Raw genomic sequence first — 12563 nt, forward strand, 5'->3', positions numbered from 1 at the left:
GGTAAACCAAAAGTGGTGCATGCCAACAGGCTTTGGCGTTATCATGGTCCAGGACATTTCAGTTGGGACGAAGTGGACCACAGAACAAATGACGCTGCTGAAGACGTGCCACCTGAAGAAGCCACCGTCGAAGAAGAAACTCTACTCAGTTTGGAGAAGGGAAACGGTGAAGCTCTTGGTGAAGTTACTAACACTGATGTGACTTTTACCGATGATAGGACATTTACTGATGAAGCAGATGAATCCCACATGAAGCAGAAGCCAACGAGACGGAGACCAGTACGGAAGAAGATACGTCCCGAAAAATTAAGAGACTTTGTTGAATTGTAATTTTGTGTTTGTAATTCTGTACATTTTAATTAAGTAATTGTTATTGGTTTATTGTATGTGGTTATTGTTCGGGACGAACAATACTAAGGAGGGGGCAGTGTTGCGTCATCGAGTCACATGACTACTGTGACGCAAAGTTTCTAGAACTATCATGTACTTTGGGGAATGTTCTAGTTCTTACTAGATATAGGGTAGGCTGGTATATAAAAGAGGGGATTGTAATGTGTGTTTAGAGAGTGAGTAATTGAACTGCAGTCAGAAGTATTATTGACGTTCGTTTGTTTAGCGCGATTGTTGAAGTTGAGTGTATCGGTAAAGTTATATTCGGAAAGAATAAACCAGTTTTATTAAGTAAAGACTTGTGTCGTTAAAATTTCGTCGGAACGAAGTTACGGAAAAATCAATTAACTAACGGAGACGTAACAATACTTTTTTAATTTTTTCATTTTGCGGATATTGGAGTAAGGTGACTCAAAGACTTACTCCCTAATTTTCAACTGAAAGACCAGAGGGAAAGCAAATAGTCAACAGCAACCACTGTGAAGTCTTAGGCTACTCTTGTCTGAACGAATAATGAAGGTAACTCAACAGCACCCTCCCCTAACTCTTCGACTACTGCTGTCTGACCGAAAAATGGGATTTGACCATCACCTTATAACTCACTAATGTCCCGAAAATGTGAAGTTCGATTGTTATTTTTTAACTAACAGGACCAGATAATTAGAGCTACATATTCTTTGTCTGGCACGCTAAACACTAAGACACCCTCGTCCCATGTATTTATATAACTTAAATATTTAGATAGAGTAAATAATTTTTTCTGCGTTTCTTCGAAAACCTTTTACCATATTTTTCTTTTAATATAATTGAAATTTCCTGCAAATACAACGCAGCCATTTTATTTAAGTGTTTTCTCTTGAACCTACTAAACGTTAACTAAATATTTCTGCAAAGAAAACTTGAGTTATTCCTTGGAATATCCGAAGATCGTAAGGATATCACCGTATTTAACCGAAATTTCAAGACATAGTAAGCTCAGTTTTTACGGAAGTTAAGCACTTAATGCATAAATATTTTGATATCTCTTGTTAGTGGAAACAGAGCTTCATTCCAATCCCGAAAGAACAAGAAACTTAATGAACTTGTTGGGCGTGAGAAACGTTTTCTAAACTATAATTCAAATCAAAAGGATATGATACTGAAAGCATTATTTAAAGAACCTCTGCTTGCTTCACATTATTGGCTGAACGAGTGTATGATTAAATTTCCTCATTTCTTCGTATATAGTTAATGCCAGACTTATTTAGTTACAGTAGGTTATAGAAAATAGCTATTAAAACATAAAATCAAGTGTTTGTTGTCATCCACACATTAAAAGGGAGAAAAACTTTATTTTCAGGTTTCTGGAAAATCGCTCTTCCTCTGGAGAAAGATGACAGGTTTGAAAATATTACAACTTTTGTGGGTGATCCTGTGTGCTAACTACTTAACCTAGGTTTGAAAGACATCCTTCTTCAGGAGAAGGATGGCAGATTTATAACACTGTGGTTTATTTTGGACATGGAATATATTAAAGTTGGGTAAGCTACTTTTCCAACGAGAAATTTCTTGATGTTATATAGCAGAGTGATTACATATCGATACGTAGACAGATATGGGTAATAAGTCTTCTTCACATGTTGTATTAGAATCATGTAAGGATATTCTACCAATCTATTTGGGAGAAAGCAGAGGGTTATTACAAATGGAGTTCAGTCAAACTGGATTAATGTCACAAGTGGGATACCTCAGAACTCAGTCTTAGGACCTTTGCTCTTTTTTTCATTTAGTGATTTGGGCAAATCAATGGCAGATGGGTTTTAGTTATAATAAATGCAAAGTAATACATGTGGGTTATCATAATTTGAATCATAAGTATATTTTGGATGGGAATAACCTTAACAGTGTTATAAACGAAATGGATCTTGGTGTAATAGTCGACCAGTCTCTAAAGCCATCTAAGCAGTGTGCTGTTGCTAGTGGCAAATAGGGTTTTAGGTTGTACGTACAGAAATATTGAATACAAGTCTAAAGAGGTTATAATTTCATTGTACTGGGCACTGGTGAGGCCACATTTGAAATATTGTATTCAGTCTTGGGCTCTTTACCTTAGGAAAACATTGACTTTTTGGAAAAGGTTCAGAGAAGGGTTACTAGAATGGTGCCTGGGATGAAGGGGTTGTCATACGAGATTTTCTCTTGAAAAAAGAAGCGTTAGGGGGATTTGATTGAGGTGTTTAAGATTATAAAGGGAATTGATAGTGTTGATGCATCATCTTTTTTCATACTTAACAGTGAGAATAGTAGGACAATGGAACACAAATATAAATTTTGGCAAGGTAGATATCACCTTCGACTAAGACAGTTTCATTTTTTTAACAGGATAGTTGGCCTTTGGATGTTGTAGAAGCAGTACATTTAAGTGAGTTTATAAAAATGCTTGATAAATACATGAATGATAAGGGCTGGCTTTAAGATGTTTTCAAAATTATTATAATTTAGTTTAGACGATGGAACAGCTGAGATTGACAAATAGCTGCTGTTTTCCCAAAACTTATGCTAAACTAAGAAAATGCCTGTTTACGAAACATTTATCAAAGCTTTCAAGACTTCACCGAAGAATAGATGTTAACTTGATGATTATCCTTATATGCAGGAAACAATTATAGTATGTAGTTAAAGGCTCATTTATTCTCCTTCAGTTTTCAGCGACTGAATAGTTACATTTGGATAAGTGTAATTTTGTTTGTCGTTTTTCACTTTTCATTAGATTTACCGATTATTTATTTCCCCACGACTAGATGTAAATCTTATTATTCTGTTTTCATTAAATACAAGTGTACTATTTCCTTCACCCAGAAATTCTTTAGAGGTATTTTAAACTTAATCATTCTTTTAATAGCACTTTTACACTATCCAAGATTCCTGTAAAGTTTTAGTAGAATTTGACCCAGTTCGTTGTGTACACATGACAACCGAGGTATTTACAGGTATTGGATAAACCACGCGTTGCTTGTTTATACAAAAAACCGTGTATGTAGTCATAATGATGACTTCGCTAAGTAATTATTACAAAATAGTTACTCTCATCCCCAAAGTGTAGATATACGTAGAAATGTTACTACAGTGAAAATACAAGTAATTAACATTAACTGGTTTTAGTTATCCATACGTAGAAATGTTACTACAGTGAAAATACAAGTAATTAACATCACAGAAGTTGAGGAAAATTATTTGACCAACTTCAAGTAACCATTTAGAACAAATTTCAGGAATATGTTAATAAGTTCCAATTTTAAACGAACATTTGGATATGATTTGATTCTTGTCGTCCCTAGTTTAGCAGTGATAAACTAGAGGGAAGGCTACTCTTTTACTAACGAATAGTGGGAATGACCATCACATTATGAGATGGTAAATTTATTAAATTATATGTTTTCTTCAGTTTCTACGAATGAAGATAAAAGTATTATGCCTCAACCAGAGCACTTAATGTATGGAAAATACTGATGTAAAAGATATCATTTTAAGTTCTAACATTGTACGAGAAAAGTTGGGAACCTAAAAATTGATAAATCCACTGGACCAGACAGCTCTTATCCTAGAGTTTTAAAGAAACTATTTTATTTGTGAACCGCTAGCTAATATTTTTTTTATAGGTCATTGAGTCGTAGAAGATTGAAAGTTAGCTAATGTTAGTCCAATATTTAAAAATGATAAACATTGTACAGGTAATTATAGGCCAGTTAGTCTTACGTCAATAGTTGGAAAGGTTTTGGAGAGTGTGATTAAAGATGCATTGTAGAGTCACTTAAAGCAGTTTGATATAGTGTCAAAGAGCCAGCATGGTTTCACTAAGTCTTGTTTAACAAATCTTCTGACATTCTTTGAGGATGTTACTGCAAGAGTTGATGAAGGAAATACTGTGGATTTGGTCTACCTCGATTTTAAGAAAGCATTTGATAAGATGCCTCACCCAAGACTTGTTACAAAAATTAAATCTGTGGATGTGGGGGAAATGTTGTTAAGTGGGATAGAAAATAGGCCGGAGAAGAGCAAGCAGAGAGTAGTTATAAATAGAGTTAGATCTGACTGGGTCACAATTACAAGCGATGTACCTCAGGGCTCTGTGCTAGGTCCTCTGCTGTTTGTGATTTATATTAATGATATTGACTAATAAAATATTGAAGTTGGTTAACTGTATCAAAGATGCTGCAGACTTACATGGAGATTTAGATCATTTGAAAATATGTGGCAGATGATGTTTAACTATCTAAAATATAAGGTGATTCATGTAGGTTTTCACAGCTGAAATTATTATTACAATTTAAATGGGAATACTGTGGTTGAAGAAAAAGATCTTGGTGTTGTGATAAAAAAAAAATCACTTAAGTCATCTAAACAGTGTAACAGGTTAAAATAATAAAACATTTTCTCACTAGATCGAATAATTTCCATGTTTAAATTAGATACAAAATGTAAGTAATAAATTTGTTAAACCTATTAATGTTATCAGATCTTTTTTCCATCTGAAATTTACCATAGTATGTAAAATAATGTCATGCAATTTTGGTCATATTTCTCCTTGTTCAGATTTATCACTTGTTAAATTGTTGATTTTCTAGAGTATTGAGAAATATCATAATAATAACAAGCAGGTTTCAAAACTATAAACAACTTTTATTCTGTTAAATATAGAAAATTTGGAGAAATTAACAAATCTCGCACATTAAAACATGACGGCTCTTTCTTCAATCAAATGTATACTCAAATAAAAATTATCATTTTTACCAATATAATATCAAACCATATAAATGAAAATAATACATTTAATATCTGACGTTTCCTGCTATGTGGTACACAATAAGTTGGGAAAGCTCAACAGGCTTTATATCCTATCGCCCTCTATCATCCATGAAATAAACTAGGATATTATGTTCAGTGTTTTAATGATTAATACCGTAGATTAATACATTTATTAAAATAAAATTTATGACTAACAAAATCAGTAACACGAGATCAACTTAGTTCTCAAACATTAATTACTGTTTTATTAGGATTAAGGATTAAATACCTACAGAAGTAAATTCTATCAGCTTGATGCAAAAACATCAAATATTCGTTTCTAAATAATAATAAATATTCTTGAAAACTTGTACCTTATTGAGCTGAGAGACCATAGAAGAATCAACGAAAAGGGTACGCTCAACAACAGTTCAACTTGAAGAACAATTTCGTTTAAACTAAGAAATATTAAGCAATTATCCACTTATTTTCTGGAGGATACTAGTTATTCTCATCACATAAAAACTCAATTCATTAAAAATTTCATTCACAAAAATTTACAGTATACATAAATATTTATGTAAATATACGTTTTTAAATATAAACATTTGTAACTAATATACATTTAACAAGTTTATTATAAACACCATAGTATATTTTATTATAGTATTTATTGTAACCAAGATAATTAGCAGTAACAACAGGAGAAAATGCTAATCTTTCAAACACTGTTTATATGTAATTTGCTAGTTGATATGTCACAAACTTAAACTGACGAGTGTTACTGTGATGCACAACAAGATCCTCATTATCAAAGTAACAAAATATATAACTTTGATCATCTATATAATTTAGTGGAATTTATACTTCATTCATCACTTGTCACTATACAAACAGTTTGGGTTCACACTATTAATACGACTCACCTTTTAGCTCACTAGATCTAGACGTGATTCAAGGTTTGTTTTTAACAAAATTTATTTCAACTCAAAATATTGTTTAGCATCAATAGTTTTTCACGATAAATTAAAAAATGCTGATGACATCCAAATTATTGGATTTTAACGTTACAGGATTAATAATGGAATGTAAGCTTCTTTTATTTTATATTGAATTCTTTTTTATTTCATTGGAAAACAAAGAACGAGTAGAATTATGTCTAACTTGTATAATTCAGCACCTAACACAGAATTACACGGTTTCAGCAACAGCAAAAGGATTATTCATGGGCTCCAATCATACACTAGACTAGCTGAAAATAAATGAAAAGTAGAAAATGTATAAAATAGATAAGTAACTCCATAAAACAACCACCATATTCAAGACATAAAGAAGAATCTGCTGTCTAAAGAAACAAGGAAATAAAAATTATAAAAGTAACACATTAAAAAGGCATAAAATCAACTTAATTACTTCAAAGTTTATATCATCAGATTAAACTTTCTATAGATCAATTCATTTCAAATGAGCTCTTTTTAAGCCTAACAATTTCCTTTATCTTAATCCCATTCAATCAACTTAATTACTTCAAAGTTTATGTCATCAGATTAAACTTTCTATAGATCAATTCATTTCAAATGAGCTCTTTTTAAGCCTAACAATTTCCTTTTGTCTTAATCCCATTAAATCAACTTTGTCTTATTTTACTGTAACATGTTGTTTTCTTTACTGCACATAATTAGTTTTTTTATTATTCATATATAATGCAAGTTAAAGACCACAGAAAAAACAACATTTGACAACGAAAGAGTATGCTCCCGAAAACTCGATTATAAAAGGGAAATACAGGGAACTCTTCCGAGGTTTCTTCTTTATACTACTTAGTTTCATTTCACTTAACTTACTCCAGCTTAATTTATATCACTTCCAATAAACCTCTACAGGCACTTTAAGTTTTATCTGTAAACAACATATGCAACTTTCTTTAGCTTATCCAATCAATCTTTATACATAACTTTTTAAAAAACAAACTTTTAAAAAGTAAATTTTACAGTTTCTGTACATTTAAAATACAAGAAACTTTTGATGTGCAACTTTTTGTACAAATAATAAAAATAAAATAAAAAGGCGAAACAAATAAAACTGTTGTATAAATTATGTTTTGTAACAAGATATTAACATAAATAATTAGAAACGATCCTTTTACAAAAGGTAAAGCAGCCAAGTGTTATGTATCAAAGTTAGTAGTATGTGGGTTTTAAATATCAAATTTTAATAAAAAGGTAAAACACCTAAACTTTAAGTATAAACCTTTAACAAAAGGTGAATTGCCCAAATTTCAAGTACTGAGATTTAAATTTCATTATAGCTTGACTTTCAGAAGCCAAAAATGCTAAGTTAGGTCTACTACAATAATGAAATTCAGAAGTTAAAAATTTAACCATACTTTTTCCTTATACATTTTTACTTGCATTTTACTGTTATTGCTACAATAATATTGTCCAACTTACTCTGTCATTTATTCATGAACTTTTTTGGGTTGTAAAGATTATGATGATCACCACCACTGCTATGATAATCAACCCAAAAACTAGCAGACAGCACTTTTTCTTACGAGCTTTAGCCTAAACAGAAAACATAAGTGTTAAGATTGCCGTAAAAAAAAAAAAACAAGAATTTACTGTTTAACAATCACTGGATAGTTTTATCTCTCGAGTATAGTCTATACAGAACCAAAGATAGTTTACTGCCTGAAATATTTCATACAATGAGTAAAAACATAGAAATCTTAAAAAAAAAGAAGTTAGAACACGAAGTTCAAAATATAAGCATAAATGTTTACATGTTTTAAAAGTGTTAATCTTGAGCAAAACAAAGAGATACCTCATCAAATTAATGTGTACAAATTACTGTAGATATACTTCATAATTTATTTCATTTTAAAAACTTTTTTATATATACAGATTTTGATAAGAAACTGTAGATACACGTGTTGTAAAAATGTTAAAAAATACATATAAAATACATGTTCTAACAAGTAAAATCAGTGCTATAAAACTTTTTAATATACAATGTCTGCTCTTAACTTGACAGGTTACTTGTATGAAAATAAATGTCGACAGTCAATGTAATAAACTTCATTTAACAAGTGATCTAGTTAAAGCAAATTAGAATACAAATTGTACAAATCAATACATCGATACTTTGTACAAATCAATACATCGATACTTTGTACAAATCAATACATCAATACTTTGTACAAATCAATACATCAATACTTTGTACAAATCAATACATCAATACTTTGTACAAATCAATACATCAATACTTTGTACAAATTAATACATCAATACTTTGTTCAAATTAATACATCAATACTTTGTTCAAATTAATACATCAATAATTTGTACAAATCAATACATTAATACTTTGTACAAATTAATATTCATTAACAAAAGGTCTTCTCCAAAGGAACAAACTGAGAGTTAATTAAAAATAATTAATTAGTTTGAAAGCTTTAAGGAAAATATCCAGACAGGTTTTAACAGAAATGTAAAAAGTAATTTATTATTGAACATGAAAATAAACTTAGGCAGCGAGTGTTGTCTACAACAGTAAAAACAACAGCCAACTTACCTGATGTTGACGTGCCTTAGCCAGCTGCTGTGTTCCTTCTTCAACGTGTATGCTGGTACTCTCAACGTTAGCTTCAATGCTGTCTATAAAAATAGTTTCACAAAGTGAACATCTAAAAAACTCAACAGAAACTTTACACTCTAAGTTAATTTTCATGATTTTAAACTATGTGTAAATATTTCTAGTTCCTGATGATCTACTGTAGGTATCATAGTCATTCTACACAATAAAATAATTGTGTTAAAACTGAACAAATGATTCGAAAGTGTCACTACAGTTAATCCGTATAACTGGTCACTACAATTAATCTGTATAACTTGTCTCTACAGTTAATCTATATAACTTGTCACTACAGTTAATCCGTATAACCTGTCACTACAGTTAATCCGTATAACCTGTCACTACAGTTAATCCGTATAACCTGTCACTACAGTTAATCCGTATAACTGGTCACTACAGTTAATCCGTATAACTGGTCACTACAGTTAATCCGTATAACTGGTCCTTAACTGTAGTGACAGGTTATACGGATTAACTGTAGTCCCGTATAACCTGTCACTACAGTTAATCCGTATAACTTGTCACTACAGTTAATCCGTTTAACTTGTCACTACAGTTAATCCGTATAACCTGTCACTACAGTTAATCTTCACTACAGGAAGACCTCCTAAATAAATTTCAAATGTTTTCTTTCAGTAAAAGTTTATTTTTATGTTATTTTCTCTACCCTACCATTACACCAGGTTGGTCAATTTGACTGACCTCATAACCAATAAAAAACAAAAATAGGAGGGAATCATCAATAGCCACGGCACCTGAAATTCTTTTAGGCAGGATTAGGGTAAATTAATCTATGAAACCTTTTTTTCACTATATTTTTGTGTGCCAGCAATACCAAGTGTGCGGCGCACGTATATAAGATTCAATTTTATTACTCATCAGGATCTCTACCAGCCTATCCTCTAACTGAAATACTTTTAGGCAGGATTAGAGTAAATTAATATACAATTCCTTTTTTAGCTATATTTTTGTGTGCCAGCAATACCAAGTGTGCGGCTCGCATATACCAGATTTGATTTTATTACTCATCGGAATCTCCACCAGCCTACCCTCAAATTAAGATTCTTTTAGGGAGGATTAAAGTAATTTAATCTAAGAGACCTTAAGCACGGTCAAATCAAAAGGGTTTGATCTCCTGAGTCCAAAAGTTTAATTAGATCTCAAGATGGTCATGAGATGACAGTTATAAGCTAAAAGTTTATACTTGAATAAAACCTTAGAGCCATTCTATGAGCTGGTATGCCACATTTAATAGATGAAAACCTTTGGTTTCTGTTGGTTATAAAAAGTAATATAGTATTGAACTTCATAAAGAACTATTGGCAATTTCTGAAAGAGAGTCCGTGACAGACGGGCATGACAAGAGGGGTCCAGTTGTTTATTTCATGGCTCTGTATGTTTGTTTGTTTATTTTTTTGAATTTCGTGCAAACCTACATGAGGGCTATCTGCGCTAGCCGTCCCTAATTTAGCAGTGTAAGACTAGAGAGAAGGCATCTAGTCATCACCACCCAACGCCAACTCTTCGGCTACTCTTTTACCAACGAATAGTAGGATTGACCGTCGTATTATAACGCCCCCCACGGCTGAAAGGAGGAGAATGTTTGGTGGGACGATGATTCGAACCTGCAACCCTCAGATTGCGAATCGAGCGCCCTAACCACCTGGCCATGCCGATCCAAATGTTCGTTTGTTTGAAGTTAAGCACAAAACTACACAATGGGCTATCTGTGCTCTATTCACCACGGGTATCGAAACCCAGTTTCTAGCTTTGTAAGTCCGCAGACATACTGCTGTGCCACTGGGGGGCAGGTACCAAATGTCGTAGTCTTTGAAGAAATTCTTCAACGAGCAGTCATTTTAATAAATATAATTAGCATCTAAATAGAGTACATAAGACAATAAAAGGATATTTGGTGGTGTACAATATCCTATGCTTTACAAAGCGAAATAGTGTCATTGAACTCGTGTTTGATTTTATGTAAATCAAGCACCTGATGATCTGTCATATGATAAAGAATACAAATTATTGTTCACTCAGTCTAGGTTATAAGGAAACAAACTGAGAAACTTGTTTCACGAATTTACACTTCATGACATGAATGTATTTTTATCATCACAGACAACAAGAAAAGTTTTGAACCGATTTTGTGTTTATTAATAAGGTACTGAGGCATGGTTGTCCACTCCTCTGAAACAGTTATTCCTAGAGCATAATTCTTTATGGATCCACTTGACAAGTTGTTTGAATACAGCTCCATCTGGTTAATCCTTTTTTTGGTAAAGAATGAGTCCTATAGTTTAGCCTGGTGAGTGGTATTATCGTTCGTTAGGTTTAAGACAACATCCGTTGCATTTGCGTATGACAGAACCATAGGTTATAGGATGTGATTCTGTTTACGTGTGGCGTTAATGGTATAATTCCGCAAGATGTAGAGGCTAAATGTCTATTAATGTTCACACCACTGCTACATGCATTAAGATCCTATAAAAAAATGGGACAATATCTGGTTACAGATTTTATACAATGAATATATAAACTGCTTTCAGCCTTCAGGTGAGCAGAATGTACTTTACTCCCCACCGGCATACAGACCAGCATTGTAAAGTTTGTTTCTAACCATTTGTAAAGTGATGCGGTGACCAATTACGGTTGTGAACATCTGATTCAGTCTCAGAGTAGGTACTCTACGGTTTCAAGGAGCCAGAATTAATAGGTATCTTGAAAAGATGTCCAGTATTTACCAGGTGTTCGAGCAAGTGCACCAAAAGATTAAAAGTAGTTCCACATTTCCTTAACAACACTTTTGGAGCTTCTCATGGCATATACCCATATTAATTTAACATCCCAAGGTATTATTTGATGTCAAGCCAAGATTTATGAAGAACGTGGAGAGCTATGAACTCCGTGTTTCTGTTCCGAATGTTAACTGAAACAATACTTTGTTAGAATGCCCTATACTTTTCGTTACAGAACACGTGACTGGTCACCAGATGCTTTATTCGCATAACAACGATCTTAGAGGTGATTCACATGATTTGACCTTTACATATAACACTTAACATATTTATTATTCTTTGCTTGTTTTTTTTTCAGTGTAAAAAACAGTATATAATTTGAATTCAAACATTAACGATTATTTTCACTTTTTCTCACTTGCAAATAGAAAACAAATAAGCTAATAAGAATTATAGTGTTTTGAAATAAGCAATAAACTATTTTTAGAGCCAAATTAAGAAGAAACATATTACTGATCATTTGATTAGAATGATATTTGTATTGTGGAAATAAACTACTAAGTACCGTCCATTAAAGCATAATATGGCCATAGAGGGGAATGAACTATGGCATTCAATGAACTGCATAAAATTAAATACTTTATCCGATTAAGAGATTATCTTCGCAAAATTGCTTAAATCATTTATACATTCTGATTTCTGTCAGCTTATGCCTTTTAACAATAATGTTAAAATCAAATTTTTGAGCATGTTAATTTTATTTCCCAATGTTAAATTTTATACACTTAAAATATTTTATATGCTGTAAAGCATATACGTTAACATATTAAGATTAATAATACATCATTTTATTTCAATGTTGTTTATGGTTTACAATGTCTAATATGTTACATCTTTGCCCGGCATGGCCAGGTGGTTAGGGGGCTCGACTCGCAATCTGAGGGTCGCAGGTTCGAATCCCCGTCCCACCAAACATTCTCCTCCTTTCAGCCGTGGGGGCGTTATAATATGACGGTCAATCCTACTATTCATTGG

General features: G+C 32.3%; 1 long non-coding RNA gene across 1 annotated transcript; it reads right to left on the reverse strand.

The window, feature by feature from the left end:
- Positions 1-6271: 6271 nt before the first annotated feature.
- LOC111089432 lies at positions 6272-8862 on the reverse strand. The gene is made up of 3 exons (XR_002613722.1): positions 8731-8862; positions 7605-7718; positions 6272-6406 (listed from the first exon to the last, which is right to left on the reverse strand). It is a non-coding gene; the product is annotated as an uncharacterized LOC111089432 (long non-coding RNA).
- Between the last annotated feature and the right edge of the window lie 3701 nt (positions 8863-12563).

Source organism: Limulus polyphemus, unplaced genomic scaffold (assembly GCF_000517525.1).
Source record: "Limulus polyphemus unplaced genomic scaffold, Limulus_polyphemus-2.1.2 Scaffold6214, whole genome shotgun sequence".
Taxonomy (NCBI): domain Eukaryota; kingdom Metazoa; phylum Arthropoda; class Merostomata; order Xiphosura; family Limulidae; genus Limulus; species Limulus polyphemus.